Source organism: Macrotis lagotis, chromosome X (assembly GCF_037893015.1).
Source record: "Macrotis lagotis isolate mMagLag1 chromosome X, bilby.v1.9.chrom.fasta, whole genome shotgun sequence".
Classification (NCBI taxonomy): domain Eukaryota; kingdom Metazoa; phylum Chordata; class Mammalia; order Peramelemorphia; family Peramelidae; genus Macrotis; species Macrotis lagotis.
In genome coordinates, this window is record NC_133666.1 from 300,785,785 (window position 1) to 300,800,517 (window position 14,733).

At 36.9% G+C, this 14,733-nt stretch overlaps 1 long non-coding RNA gene across 2 annotated transcripts; it reads left to right on the forward strand.

Annotated features, from left to right (window-relative positions):
- Positions 1-757: 757 nt before the first annotated feature.
- LOC141498566 (uncharacterized) lies at positions 758-2,253 on the forward strand. 2 transcript variants are annotated; one of them, XR_012471690.1, is made up of 3 exons: positions 758-857; positions 942-994; positions 1,615-2,253. It is a non-coding gene; the product is annotated as an uncharacterized LOC141498566 (long non-coding RNA). The 2 variants fall into 2 exon arrangements; XR_012471691.1 differs by having other exon boundaries at positions 1,632-2,253.
- Positions 2,254-14,733: the final 12,480 nt, after the last annotated feature.

Consider the following 14,733-nt stretch of genomic DNA (forward strand, 5'->3'; position numbering starts at 1 on the left):
AAACCTAGTAATTAAATATCTGCCATATATATTAGACACTGCACTAACCCTGGAGATTCAAAGAATAGTAAAAAATAGTTCCTTCCCTCAAAGAACTTCCACTCTAATGGAGGAGACAAAATTCTAACAAATATACACAAAATAAGTCATAAACAGGCTTATAAATAGGAAATCTTCAACAAAAGAAAAGTATTAAAATTATGAAAAATTGGAAAAAGTTTCCTGTAGAATATGAAATTTTAGTTGGGACCACAAGAAAACCAAGGATATCAGGAGGCAAAAATGAGGAAGAAGACCCCTCCAGATGTGGGAAATAGCCAGAGAAAATGCCCAGGAGCCAAGATAAGGAAGGTCTTGTTTAAGGAATAGCCAGGAGGTTATTGTTACTAAATCAATGAATACATAAGGATAAGGGATTATAAGGTATAAGAAAACTAAAGTAGTGTGAGTGTGTGTGTGTATGTGTGTGTGTATGTGTGTGTGTGTGTTTATGTGAGAAGGATGTAATATGGAGACTAGTATATGAAAGATTTTGAATGTCAAACAAAGGACTTTATATTTAATTCTGAAGGTAATAAAGAGCTATTGAAGTTTGAGTAGGAAAAGCAACTTTGTCAGTGTGGTGTCTGCAACCTTATAAACCCATAAATTTTATTTTTATTCATGGCAAAATTCTGGAATTCACTATAAAGAGAATTTATAAGTTCTTAGAATTAGAATCAGTAATTGTTTTAAATCCCTATGGATTCCAGAACTTGCCAGGGCTTCACTTCATGGAGGGCATGCCAGACTACGCTCATTTCATATTGACAGGATAAATAGATTGGTGGATCAAAGGAACGTTGTAGACTGAGAATGTAAGCGGGGGAAAAGATGATAAATGTGGAAAATGTTATGAAAGAGGAACTGACAGGTATTGTCATTGTATTTGGTACTTATAGGTAATGGAGGAAAGGCAAAGAATAAAAATAACAGACTTTGAATCCAGGAGACTGTGAGTATTGTGATATTGTTTATAGATATAAAGAAATTGGAAACAAAAAAATTACCTCTAATGAATCTTTTTAGTCTTTGACAATATTTCTACCACTCCTATGCCTTTTTCTTATCTAATTAGTATTTATAACATTTTCAATAGCAACATCTTAAACATATTATAGCATATCTATGTTTTCAATGCATCTTACTAACTCAGTTTCTTTACACATCTTAAAATAATGTGAATCATCCCCTCTGGGCTCCTTCCTCAGACTTGCATTGGCACTGGCAGGTTGAGCTCCCCCAGAGGTATGGCTACTAATCTCAGTGTTCTGTGGGAAGCTGTTGCCTAACACTTTAGCTCACAATCTTTCACTAGGTGATTCCCTTCAACAATCAATTACTGCTTAGCAAACACATTTATTCAGATGGAATGACAAGAACATATAATTCTTGTTAGTTACAACACATTTTCCAATTTAAAAAAATTCTCTATCCCCAATGCCACACAGAATAGGAAGAAGAGTGGGAACAAATTTATAGTAGAAAGAAAGTGATGCACATGTATAAAGAATTGAAATAGCCAAAGCAACTTATAATAGAGAACTCGGGGGCCTTGATGTCTTTTCTCATGAGATCTCCTGGACACACAGTTTTGGTGATGGATGATTCATCCTGGAGCACATGGGTCATGGCATCTCAAATGGATGGGTCAATTCACGCTGGAGTGGTACAGATTACTCAGCCGAAGAGCTGCTTCCTCACCAGGCTCAGGTACTATTGGACTGAGCTGCTCAGGTCACTTAGGTACTGCTGAAAGAATGGACTAGGTAAGCTGATTGACTGCTGTGCTGGGTAGATTTTTTTCAGCCAATGGGTTTTTCATAGGATACAGCATCTCTGATGGATAAATCAATGTTCTGGAATCCCTGGGTTCACCCTTTGACAGGTAGTTCAAATCTTTAATATCTCCTTCCTCTGGTTTGGTTGAGTTTCCCAGTATTGGAGTGCTACTATACTCTTTTAACAAGGGTAATTCCCTTATTTTAGGATTAGGAAAAGCCTCTCCTCTCCTCTTTGATTCCTCAGGTCTTTATCTCAAGTTTTTCATCGCCAAGCTGGAAGCAGAAGAGATCTAGCCCCTCAGGTTTGACAATCCTCCCTGATCCACAGGTGGCATCCCTCATTGAGGAACTCCATCTTTATTTATAATGATTATTTCAGATACACTTCCCTGATTACTATTGGATTTGATGCAGATGAATGGTTGGGGACAATGGGGGCAGTTTGTACTTTCAGATAACATATGAGTCATTTAGGACAGCCTCAGATTTTTTCTAAGGTCTGAAGCAATTCCCTTTTTTCATTTCAAAAATTTGGTTTGCAGTAAAAAATAGTTTTAACCACTTAAAATTGTCAACCTGTTGAAGTCTTAATGAAACATACTATTACAAGTATAATTGCTATTACTCTGAGAATATTACCTAAATAACTGGTTCTATTCTTTTCCTCTGTCTATATTTTGGTGACCTCATCAGCACCAGTGGGTTTAATTATCATCTCCATGCAGATGACTCACAGATTCATGTAAGTATTTGAAGTCTCTCTCCTGAGAGTCATTAGCAGTTACCATCCATCATCAGCAGTTACCTTCTGAATATTTCATAACGGCATATCCTAGAGGTAACACAGACTCAAACTGCTAAAACAGAATTCATTATCTTTCTCCCTAAAATCACCCCTTTACTAAATATGCTGATTACTTTTGATGATGTTACTGTTCTTCTAGTATTCCAGGCTTGTAACTTTGGCATTATCCAGAACTCTTCATATCCCACATGTCCAATCAGTTACCAAATTTTGCCATCTCTGCTTCCATTAAAAATCTCTTGTTTCTGGTCCCTTTCTTTACTCACACAGCAGTGCACTTTAGTTTAGGCTCTCAGTATCTCCTGCCTAACAAGAGTCTCATAATTGATCTTGACTCAAATCTCTTTTCATTCTAGTGGTCTACTATTCCTCTAAATTAAAATATAAACTCATCCATTTGACTTTTTAATCCCTTCATAACTGAACCTCTCTCTATCTTTCCCCTTTAGGTTGTGTTTCTCTTTCCAGAATCTATCACCATCACTCAGCTATTTTCTCATCCTGGAACTTCCCTTAGTGACTGGGACAGTCTCAAAATAATATTCTTCTGCCACAAAGACCCCCATTCTCTCATTGATGTTCTTGGGGAAGCCATTTGAGGGATGGGCCTACATCAGCCATGCTTCATTCCCCTCCCAGTTGTGCTTCTGACTCTGCTAACCTATCCCCATTATTAACTTTTCAGCTCTTTTTTATGTATTGTCTTCTTTCATTATTCATTAGAGAGTAATTTCTTTGAAGTCAGGAACTACCTTTCATCTGAGTTGCATTTGTAGCCCCAGCACTTAAGAAGACAATGCCCCAACACTTAGGAGGACATGATAGATGCTTAATTGAATGTTTATTGCCTGCTTACTTTGTTATTTTAATTTGTGTTTCCAGCCTCATTATACTTTCCTCCCCTTCTCTAGCCCTGCAGTCCAGTCAAGCAATCCTACAATCTATTCCTCACACACAACACTCTACCTCATCACTGGTCTTTGCACTGGCTATTCCCTAAATTTGAAAGTCACTCCTTTCTGACACTCACTTACAGAATCCTTCTTTTCCTCCAAAATGTAGTTCAGGCACCATCTTCTATGGAAAGTCTTTTCCTGATTCCTCCAACTACTCATGCCCTCTTTCCCCATCTTGTATATACAAAAATCCCAAGTTTTTTAACTTTAACAGCTTAAATTAAAACTGCACTAAAACAAAAATGAGCCTTAGTTCTTTCACTTCTGTAGTTATAGTTGAAGGATGACAGAAGAGTGAAGTTCTTAAATCTTCTGTAAAAACTTATTTAGCAGTCAGTACTTTACCTGTAATCAAGAGATCAATGAATTAAATGTTACTGCAGGAATTGAATTGTATAGATATTATTAATTTTCTTACTATGAATAAAACCAAGAAACAAAGGGAAGTTGCATTCAAATGGAAGAATGGCTCACAGTTTCACCCTTAAGCGGCAAATCATGGAAATGGCAAAAGTTGTTTTTTTGTTGTGTATCTAATATCAACAAGAAATTGAGTTCATGGAACATGTATTCATCTTGTATTAAAGTATTTTAGAAGACCTCTATGGATGCAATTGCAGTTTCCATCATCTCTTTCAGGATATGAAGGAACTCAGAAATTCTGTGAACTCAGTGAGACCCTCCAATCCATTCTCAATTCATTTGTCAAAGAGATTTTCCTAAAGAATAGTTCTATTTTACCCCACTACTCAAATCAGTTCCCATGGTTCCTTAGCAACATCAGGATCAAATATAAAAATCTCTGTTAGGCAACAAAACACTTCATAACCTGTCTTGCCAACCATTCCAGTCTTCTTAAACCTTACAACCCTTCCACCTTCCATGTACTCTATGATTCAGTGACACCAGCCTCCTTGCTATTCAACAAAACAGTCTCATCACTCTAGGTAATATTACTAACTGTCCTGTTTGGCTGGAATGCTCTTCCTCATCTATGCCTTCCAGTTTCTCTGGCTTCTTTCAATTCCCAGCAAAAAAGTCCCATCTCTCACAGGAAGACTTTCCAGTGCTGTTTATATTTGATCATATTTGCATATTATCTCCTCTATTAGATTGTGAGCTCCATGAGATTAGGTACTATCTTTTACTTTTCTTTTGCACCCCCCAGTGCTCATTATACAGTCTTTCAGATGTGTCTAACTCTTCATGACCCCATAGACTATATCATACCAATATTGTCCATGGAGTTTTCTTGATAAGAATTTTGTAATGGTTTGCTATTTCCTTCTCCAGAGACAATCAGGGATTAAGTGACTTGCCCAGAGTCACACAAGCTAGGAAGCGTCTGAGGCTAGATTTGAACTCCAGCCATCCTGACTATAGCCCCATTACTTGATCAATTGAGCCATCTAGCTGCCTCTGCCTGGTACTTAATAAATGTTTATTGACTGATTATTGTATTACTCCAAATTAATTCTTTCAATAGTCTGACTTAATGCAAAGGAGGACAATGAGGAAGAGTGATGAAAAGTATAGTGGAAAACATGGTTCAGGAACATAGTTAAAGGATTTTAGACACTACAAAGGTTGAAGGATTAAAGGATTAAAGGATTTTAAACAATAAAGAGATTAAAGATTGAAGGAGGTTAAAGCATTTTAGAGATAATGTAAAAGCACATCTCAGTAAGAATATATTTTCTTTGGAACTTGTACATGTTATTCAAATTGAGCTTGAATAATATCTCAAAAATAGCATTGATTATATATTAAGAAACAGTAAACACCTGCATATTAATGACTCATTTTAGAATTAGTTGTCTGTTTGTAAATCAGACCAACAACTTATTAGAACCAAGTTCAAAATATCCAAATAGAAGGAAAATAAATATAAGGAAAGACATGGACTTGAAGTAAGCTGATTTATTTAAATGTTATTGATGCATCCAAATGAGAAGTAAATAAAGGTACAAACATTGTCAAAGATTATTACTACTTTCTAAGGAATTGTAGTTGATGGACACCAGTTGCTATAGCAAGTAGACAAATGGTAATTTATAATGGAATATAAATTCATTTGTAAAATTTTATGGAGGAATTTGGTAGAAAATTATGAGCATCATATCAAAGTAGAGCAAGAAATTTAAATAGGCATACAAATTTTTAGAAAACTTAGCAAAGGCTCAATTAAACCAGATCATTTTAGAAGGATTTAGGGTAAAACTGTAGGGAGAACAACAGAAATAAAAAAAAAAATGAAACAATCTGGCAAGACTTCTATACCAACATTTTTTTTTTATTTAAATAACTGATTACCATACTTGAACTCTGGTGTGTTTCCTGAGGAAGTAGAAACAGCAGGGGAGGCTAGGTGGTGTAGTGGATAAAGCACCAGCCTTGGAGTCAGGAATACCTGGGTTCAAATCCGGTCTCAGACACTTAATAATTACCTAGCTGTGTGACCTTGGGCAAGCCACTTAACCACATTTGCCTTGCAAAGAAACAAAACAAAACAAACAAATAGTTACCTAGCTATGTGGCATTGGGCAAGTCACTTAACCCCATTTGCCTTGTAAAAAGCTAAAAAAAAACTGAGTTGCAAAGAGTAACTGAAGTACATGTAGAGGAGATCTCAAGATGACACAATTTTAAAGATACTGAGGGATTAATTCCCAAGAAATATGAGGATGTAGTTGACTACAGTGGGAAAAAAATGTTGGATTTGTAATCAGAAGACCTGGGTTCAAATTCCTCTGACTGTCTAAAATTAGAAAAATCACTTAACTTTCTTGAGCCTTAGTTTCTCAATCTGTAAAATGAAAGAATTTTACTTACCTTAAAGTGCTTTCCAGTTATAACTTTATGACAACAAGCTTAAGGAAAAGCCACAGATTTTTTTAGTTTCAAAAAGAAAAGTGAGAATATACTTATCCCAATAGTTACTTTTCTACCCTTTACCTTTAATAAGAATAATTATGCACACAATATGGATATTTTTAAGAATAAGGTTTGAGAAGAAAGCAGAGAATCCTGCTTTTAAAAATACTTTGTGAGCCGGCCAAGATGGCGGAGAGAAGACAGGCACAGTTCTAAAGTCTCCTGGTCTCTTCCCCATCTATCACATGAAACAAACCTCTTAAAAGAAATCCGACCCACAAAACCCAGAAAGAAAAGGCAGGAGAAAGAACATCTATCTCAGGATTTGTCTCCTGCAGCAGCTTTGGCTGAATTCGGGTGGGTGAGTCTGGGCTCAGAGGGAGGATCAGCCCCGGATCAGCCAGATTAACAGCTGAATTGGAACCAGGAGTCTGAGGGCTGGAGAGCTGGACCTGCTGGATGAGCGGTGGGGCTGGATGAAAGGGGCTTGGGTCCACGGGGAAGCAGAGGCGCTGGTGTTGGTGCTGTCCCCCTGGAGCTTGGGGACCAGGCTGGGGGGAGAGTTCTGGTGCAGGAGAGCTGCGGACACCATCCCTAGGCTCCTTGGGTCTGAAAAACTCTTGAGTCCACACCTCCATTGCACAGAGGCCTCTTCCCAAACAAAAAAAAATGCAAACTACTTCTGCCTCAGGCCCAGGTATGTGAGCAGAAGAACCAGCCCAGCTGAGGAATGACCTCAGACCAGGGTAAAGTCCACCATTGGTTGAAGGCAAAAGAATTCAATAGTTCCAACTCCTCCCTTCTGGCAAAGGGAGAAGGCCTCTCAACCAAGGTCACAGACACTCCAGAGAGGGCAACCAGCACCTCCTACTGGCCAGCCAGAGAAACTGCACTCAGTAAAGCCTTTAGCGATCCCAAGCCCAGGTGAACCAGCGCCCCCCCCCCCCAACTCAAGGTCTCAAGGTCTTAGCATAATGAGGAAAGGTCAGCGGAAAGTGGATCCATAGAAAAATTCCTGGAAGAGAAAGACCCCAACTCAGAGAGACCTGGTACCTCTGAGGAGAATACAATCTGGTCTCCAGCATAGAAAGACTTCCTTGAAGAAATAAGGAAGGAGCTTAAAAATTTGGGAGAGACAATTAATACCTTGCAACAAGAAAATAAAACCTTAGAAAGTGCAATTGGACAAACACAAAAGGAGAATAAATCTCTCAGATCATCGATTGAACAATTACAAAATGAGAATAATTCTCTCAGATCCTCAAATGAGCAAATGCAAAAAGAAATTAATTCTCTCAAAACCTCAACTGGTCAAATGGAAAGCTCTTTCAAAAGTTGAATTGACCAGTTGCAAAAGGTTAATGAAGAAAACTCCACCCCCCAAAAAAGAATGGAGTCTACAGAAACTAATGACTCCACGAGACAGCAAGAGTCAGTTAAACAAAATCAAAAAATAGAAAAAATAGAAGAAAATGTAAAATACCTCATCAACAAAACCACTGACCTCAAGAAAAGATAGATGAGGGGCAACCTGAAAATTATAGGACTTCCTGAAAACACTGAAAAGAAAAAAAACCTGGACTTAATATTATAGGATCTAGTGATGGAAAACTGCCCTGACATCATGGAATCAGAGGGAAAAGTAGTTATTGAAAGAATACATCGATCCCCTCCAGAAAAAGATCCTAAAATGAAAACACCAAGGAATGTTGTGGCCAAACTCCAGAACTATCAGATAAAAGAGAAAATCCTGCAAGCAGCCAGAAAGAAACAATTTAAATATCAAGGAGCCACAGTAAGGATCACGCAGGACCTGGCTGCATCAACTGTAAGGAATCGAAGGGCCTGGAACAAGATATTTCGAAGAGCACAGGAGCTTGGAATGCAACCAAGAATCTACTTTCCTGCAAAGCTATGCCTTCTCTTCCAGGGAAAAAGATGGACATTTAACAAAATGGAAGAATTCCAAAAATTTCTGATGAAAAGACCAGAGCTAAACAGAAAATTTGGACATCAAACGGGAGATTCAAGAGACACATGAAAAGGTAGAAAAGGGGGGGGGGGGGGTAAAAGGAAAAAAAAATGTAATCCAGTAATTTGAAACTGGCTATATCCCAGCATGGGGGTAAAAAAAGATTCTCATAAACTTTGAGAAATGTAACTCTAACAGAGAGAATACACCTAGCCAGAAATAATGGGCATTCATGACCTATCCATGAGACTACTATATAATGGCTTTACTATATAACTGGCTTTAACCCCACTTAGGAGAAAGACTCTAATAACTCCCAGGAATTTTGACTCTATTCGACAGAATATACAGAACTAGAAGGGACAGACACTCAGAATTTTCTATGACTTAGATAGAATGATCTAAAAAAAAACACTGCCTCCCTTAAAAGGGGGACAGGAAAGAGACGGGAGGAGGGAGGGGATTGAATGGGGTAAATCTCATTACACTAAGAGGTACAAAAAACCTATGGTAATAGTGGGGAAGAAGGGAGCAGAGGAGAAACACCTGAATCTTCTTCTCATCAGACTTGGCTTAAAGTCAACCTACACATACTCAGTTATCTTATAAAACATCTAACCTTTCAAGTGTTAAAAGGGGAAAAGGGGAGGGGGGAATGGAGAAAGGGAAGGGGAGTGGGGGGGGAAATAAGGGGGAAATAACAAAAGGAAGGGAAGGGAAAAGGGAAAAAGGGAAAGGGGAAATAAAGGGGAGGGTGTAATATAGGAGGGCAAACACACTGAAGGGGGTGTTTTTCAGAAAGAAAAGACTTGGGAATATGGATAGAAGGGGGGAAAGGGGGAAAATACAAACAGAAGGAAGATAGCACAGAGGGCAATAAAGAATTAGTAATCATAACCTTGAATGTGAATGGGATGAACTCTCCCTTAAAATGTAAGCAAATAGCAGAGTGGATTAAAAACCAGAATCCTACAATATGCTGCTTACAAGGAACTCATTTGAAATAGAGAGATACATATAGAGTAAAGGTAAAAGGTTGGAGCAAAATCTATTTTGCTTCATCTGAAGTAAAAAAAGCAGGGGTAGCAATCCTTATCTCAGACAAAGCAGCAGCAAAAATAGATAGCATTAAACGAGATAAGGAAGGAAACTTTATCCTCCTAAAAGTTACCATAGACAATAATGTCATTTCAATATTGAATATATATGCACCCAGTGGGACAGCACTCAAATTCTTAGAGGAGAAGCTGAAAGAACTACAGGAAGACATAGACCCCAAAACTCTACTAGTAGGAGACCTCAACCTCCCACTCTCAGATCTAGATAAATCAAATCATAAAACAAACAAGAAAGAAATTAGGGAGGTAAATTGATTGTTAGAAAAATTAGATATGGTAGAGTTATGGAGGAAACTGAATGGGGATAGAAGGGAATATACCTTTTTCTCTGCAGTACATGGAAATTATACAAAAATTGACCATATACTAGGACATAAAAACCTAATGATCAACTGCAGAAAGGCAGAAATAGTGAATACATCTTTCTCAGATCACAATGCAGTAAAAGTCATATGCAATACTGGGCCAAGGAGATATAGACCCAGAACAAATTGGAAACTGAATAACCTCATTTTAAAAAATTAGTGGACCAAAAAACAAATTATAGAAATAATTAACCATTTTATCCTACATAATGATAATAATGAAACAACATACCAAAACCTATGGGATTCATTCAAAGCGACTCTCAGGGGACATATTATAGCTCTAAATGCTTATATGAATAAATTGGAGAAAGAGGAAATCAATGAACTAAACATGCAACTAAAAAAATTAGGGAAAGAAGAAATCAAAAATCCCCAATTAAATACCAAATTAGAAATTCTAAAAATTAAAGGAGAAATTAATAAAATCAAAAGCAAAAAAACTATTGAATTAATAAATAAAACCAACAGTTGATATTTTGAAAAAACCAATAAAATTGATAAACCTCTGGTCAATTTGATAAAAAAAAAGAAAGAAGAAAACCAAATTGCTAGTATCATAAATGAAAAAGGTGAACTCACCACCAATGAGGAGGAAATTAAAGTAATAATTCAAAATTATTTTGCCCAACTCTATGCCAATAAATTTGATAATCTAAGTGAAATGGATGAATATTTACAAAAATATAAATTGACAGTGTTAAATGAAGAAGAGATTAAATGCCTAAACAACCCTATCTCAGAAAAAGAAATTCAACAAGCCATTACTGAACTCCCTAAAAAAAAATCTCCAGGGCCTTATGGATTCACAAGTGAATTCTATCAAACATTTAAGGAACAATTGGTTTCAATCCTATAAAAATACTTTGTATTTTATGGAGACTATGTCTTTACAATCACACAACTGAAAAGTACAGGGAAAACAAAGTTGTTGTTTTTTACTGTTAACTATAAAAAATTTAATCTGGTAAAGCAAAATGTTTTAAAAGTTATTCAATGAGAAAACATTGGTATGAAAATAGATATAAAGATACATATATATTTCCCCTACAATAAAACAAAGAAACAGTTCTGCAGTTGCATTTTAATGGAAGATGTAGAAGAAATGTATACATTTAAGCAAAGTACTCACTAAGCTTAACTGATTTTCCAAATGTGTTCTATACCCAACAAATGGTTCTAGCCAATTGTACTGTCCAGTGTCATTGTCACATCCTGGAATTGATAGGCAGTCCTAGTATGAGTCTGATATCATAACCTCATCATTTCTTAATGTTTGTTAAATTGAATTGCTTGCTTTCCACAGTGTTACTGTACCAGTGATAATATGAGGCATGACTCCAACCAACACTAAGACCTGTAAATACTTCCCACCTACCACAGTGATGACACACAGGAAGCTACTCATGAACAAAGTTATAAGTCCTGAAACATGCTTCTTAGCAGCCTTTGAGGTCTCTCCAACTCCCACTCTGTTGTAAATTTTGTATATCAAACATTTATTTTTCTTGTATAATTTTGTATGTACCTTTACAGATGTGCATATTGTCTACTGGCTGGACATAAGCTCCTTGAGGGCAGGAATTGTTTTGCCTTTGCTATTGTTCCCTAGGACCTGCCACATAGTAGGCACTTATTGAATGCTTGATTCAATAAATAACCACTGATTCTGTCTTCACCAAATTAGTCATACAATAGTAACATTCTGTTTCTTGGCACTTCTAAGTGTCTTTTGGGAAGCTTAGATAGGCAATGTCAGCCATTATCTTTGTTAGCTACTCCCATTGAGGCAGGTGTTAGAAAAATAACTTTTCTCCATCCTTCAAATAACAGACTCTTTTAGCTTCAATTTCCTAATACTTATTGGTACTTCATCTCTCAAGTCTATCTTTCCATTTCTAAAAAAAAGAGGTAAGAGAAGTCAGCCTACATGCCCCACAGGATGTCAAATAGCATTTTCAAGGACTTTTTCTTGCGTAGTTTCAAATGTGCTAACTAATCTTATGCTTAGGGGATTAAGACAAAGTTCTACTGTATTTCCTCAGTGAGTTTTTGCCCCAAACTGCCTAAATTTAGTATTCCTATTTGCCAGGATTTCTTCTTCTGGTCAGCATGAAAGGACTCTCAGAAGCTTCTTCCTAAGGGATGGGAAGAGGGATCCAAGTTATTTTTTTCCATACTCAGATTTTAATTTGAACTTCATCTTGAAGCTCCACTCTCCTGAAGTCAGATTCCTTATGCAATGGTGTAATATCAGAAGGGGTTACAATCCCTCTGACAGTGGACAGTAGACAGAAATGGAATTTGGAATCAGGAAATCTGTATTTCAGTCCCACTGCAGAACAATATTTACTGGCTATGCAACCATGGGCAAGTCACTTTTGCCCTTAAAAGCACAATTTCCTCATCTTTAAAATTGGTATAAAAATATTTGTATTGCCAAACTCACAGGGTCCTTAAGAGAAAACTAATTAGCAAATTATGTATGTAAAGATGATTTGCTATTATCTAGGGAAGGTACATTGCCGAAGTCTCCCATTGAGATGGAGTTAGTTCTTTTTAAAGCTTTGATTGTAATAGACAACCACATGAAAATTATGGGTCAAAACTTAGAAAAGTCATCAATAAGCATTTTGTTATATGCTTATAATGTTATCAGGCAGTGTACTAAGCCTTGGGAAGAAAAAAATAAAAAATAAATAGCTCCTGTCCTAAAGTAGTTTATATGCTCATGTATAAGTAGACGTAAATAATAAATATGAAATAATTTTAGAGAGGAAAAGCATCCAAAGAACTTATGTAGAGGATAGGAATTAAGTGAACTGAATTTTCAGTGCAAAGACACAGAGATGGGAGAGTGATTGTTGTGTGTAAAGAATAGAGAGATTAGTGTCACTGAACTATAGAGTATGTGAAGGGAATAATAGATAATAAATTCAAAAAGGAGATTAGTATCAGTTTACTGAGCATCTTAAATGCAAAATAGAGTAACTTGCATTCTATCCAAAGGGAAATATTACTTTCTCTGAAATTCTTGAGAAGAAGAACTGACTTGGATCTTTTGCTTTTATATTTTGCTTTTCTTTGTATCCCTAGAACTTAACATTGACCTGGCTCATAGAGGATTTTTAATAAATGCTTGCTGATTGATTTTCATGCCATCTATTCCTATGAAAAAATATACTTTGTATTCACCGTAGTTTCTGATCTCTTTGTTCCTCAGTACTTTTTTTGCAGGCCAGCATTTGCTCTATTAACATTCTTCTCCTTAGAGAAAACAGTTCAACTATACTATCCTCTACTATCCTCTACTAATTTATCCCTTGCTCCCTGGCCAATATTGTTAGTATACTCCCACCCCAACCTACTCTCCTCATCTCATTGATCTGAGATCCTAGCTTTCATTGCATTAACTCTGTTTCAAGTCTCCCACTGTTTACTTTCTTATGACCTCCCTGAGTCACCAATGTTCTTTTCTTGATATACTCATCATCTATCACTGTGCTCTCTGGAATACTTATTCTATAGATAACAAGTTTTGTGACCACCTTCCTTCTTTAAGATTCATTCAATTCATTTTTATTACCCAAACAATTTTTTGGAAAACTGTCATCTAGCAACTCCCAGGATATCTTCCTTCTTTCTTCAATGAATTCAATGTCCAGCTCTCTGCCTTTCTCTAGTTCCCAACTTTTGTCTTCACACTAAAGGATTTGGACATACATAAGGATAGTCCCTCGAGCACACTAACTCCCCAGTTTCTCAGTAGAGTCATTTCCTATATCTTTCATTCCACCCCAGCTACATAGAGATGATCATTCCCTTAATCTACAAGCATTCTATTTCCATGTTCATGAACTCTGAAATTCCTTTATCTGACACTAGTCTTTTATCATTGTACTTTTCTCTCTGCTTATGACTACAAACCCTAGTCTTTGTCTTCATGATGACTTCCTGGACATTACCCCTGAACCTGGGACAGCTGGCAGGGGCAGTGAGTAGATCACCAGTCCTGAAGTCAGGAGGGCCTAAGTTGAAGTCTAGCCTCAGACACTTGACACTTACTAGCTGTGTGACCTTGGGTAAGTCATTTAACCTGATTACTTTGCACCCTGGGTCATCTCCAGTCATCTTAATCCTATCTAGAACCAGTTGACTCTCTAGGAGAAAGTAAGGCTGGTGACTTAGCACAGGACTCCTTCACTCAAATCCAGTTCATATACTAGTCATGATGTCATCTCCTTGATGCTGTGATTTTCTTTGAGGACAAAGGACAAACAACATCATCATCATCATCATCATCATCATCATCATCACCCCCCCCCCTACACTGAATCCACTTTCCTCCTCTCCTAATCTTGATCCCTTGGCAAAGTATTCCAACTCTATTCTTCCCTCTGGCTTCCTTCAAGTGACAACTAAAATCCTACCTTCTACATTGAGTCTTTCATAGTTCCATTCAATACTAGTGCTCTCCCTTTGAGATTACCTGCAATTTATATTGTATAAGAGGCAATCAAGGGGCGGCTAGGTGGTGCAGTGAATAGAGCACAGGCCTTGGAGTCAGGAGTACCTGGGTTCAAATCTGACCTCAGACACTTAATAATTACTTAGCTGTGTAGCCTTGGGCAAGCCACTTAAACCCATTGCCTTGAAAAAAATCTAAAAAAAAATAAAAAAAGAGGCACTCAAAAATGATTGGTCAGTTAGCCAAAGAAAGTTTACTTAACATTAACACATCAAGAATATATAACAAGGATTTAATGACATTTAGTTTCTATAGATATTTCTTCTTGTTTCCATATAGCAATGCATCTAAT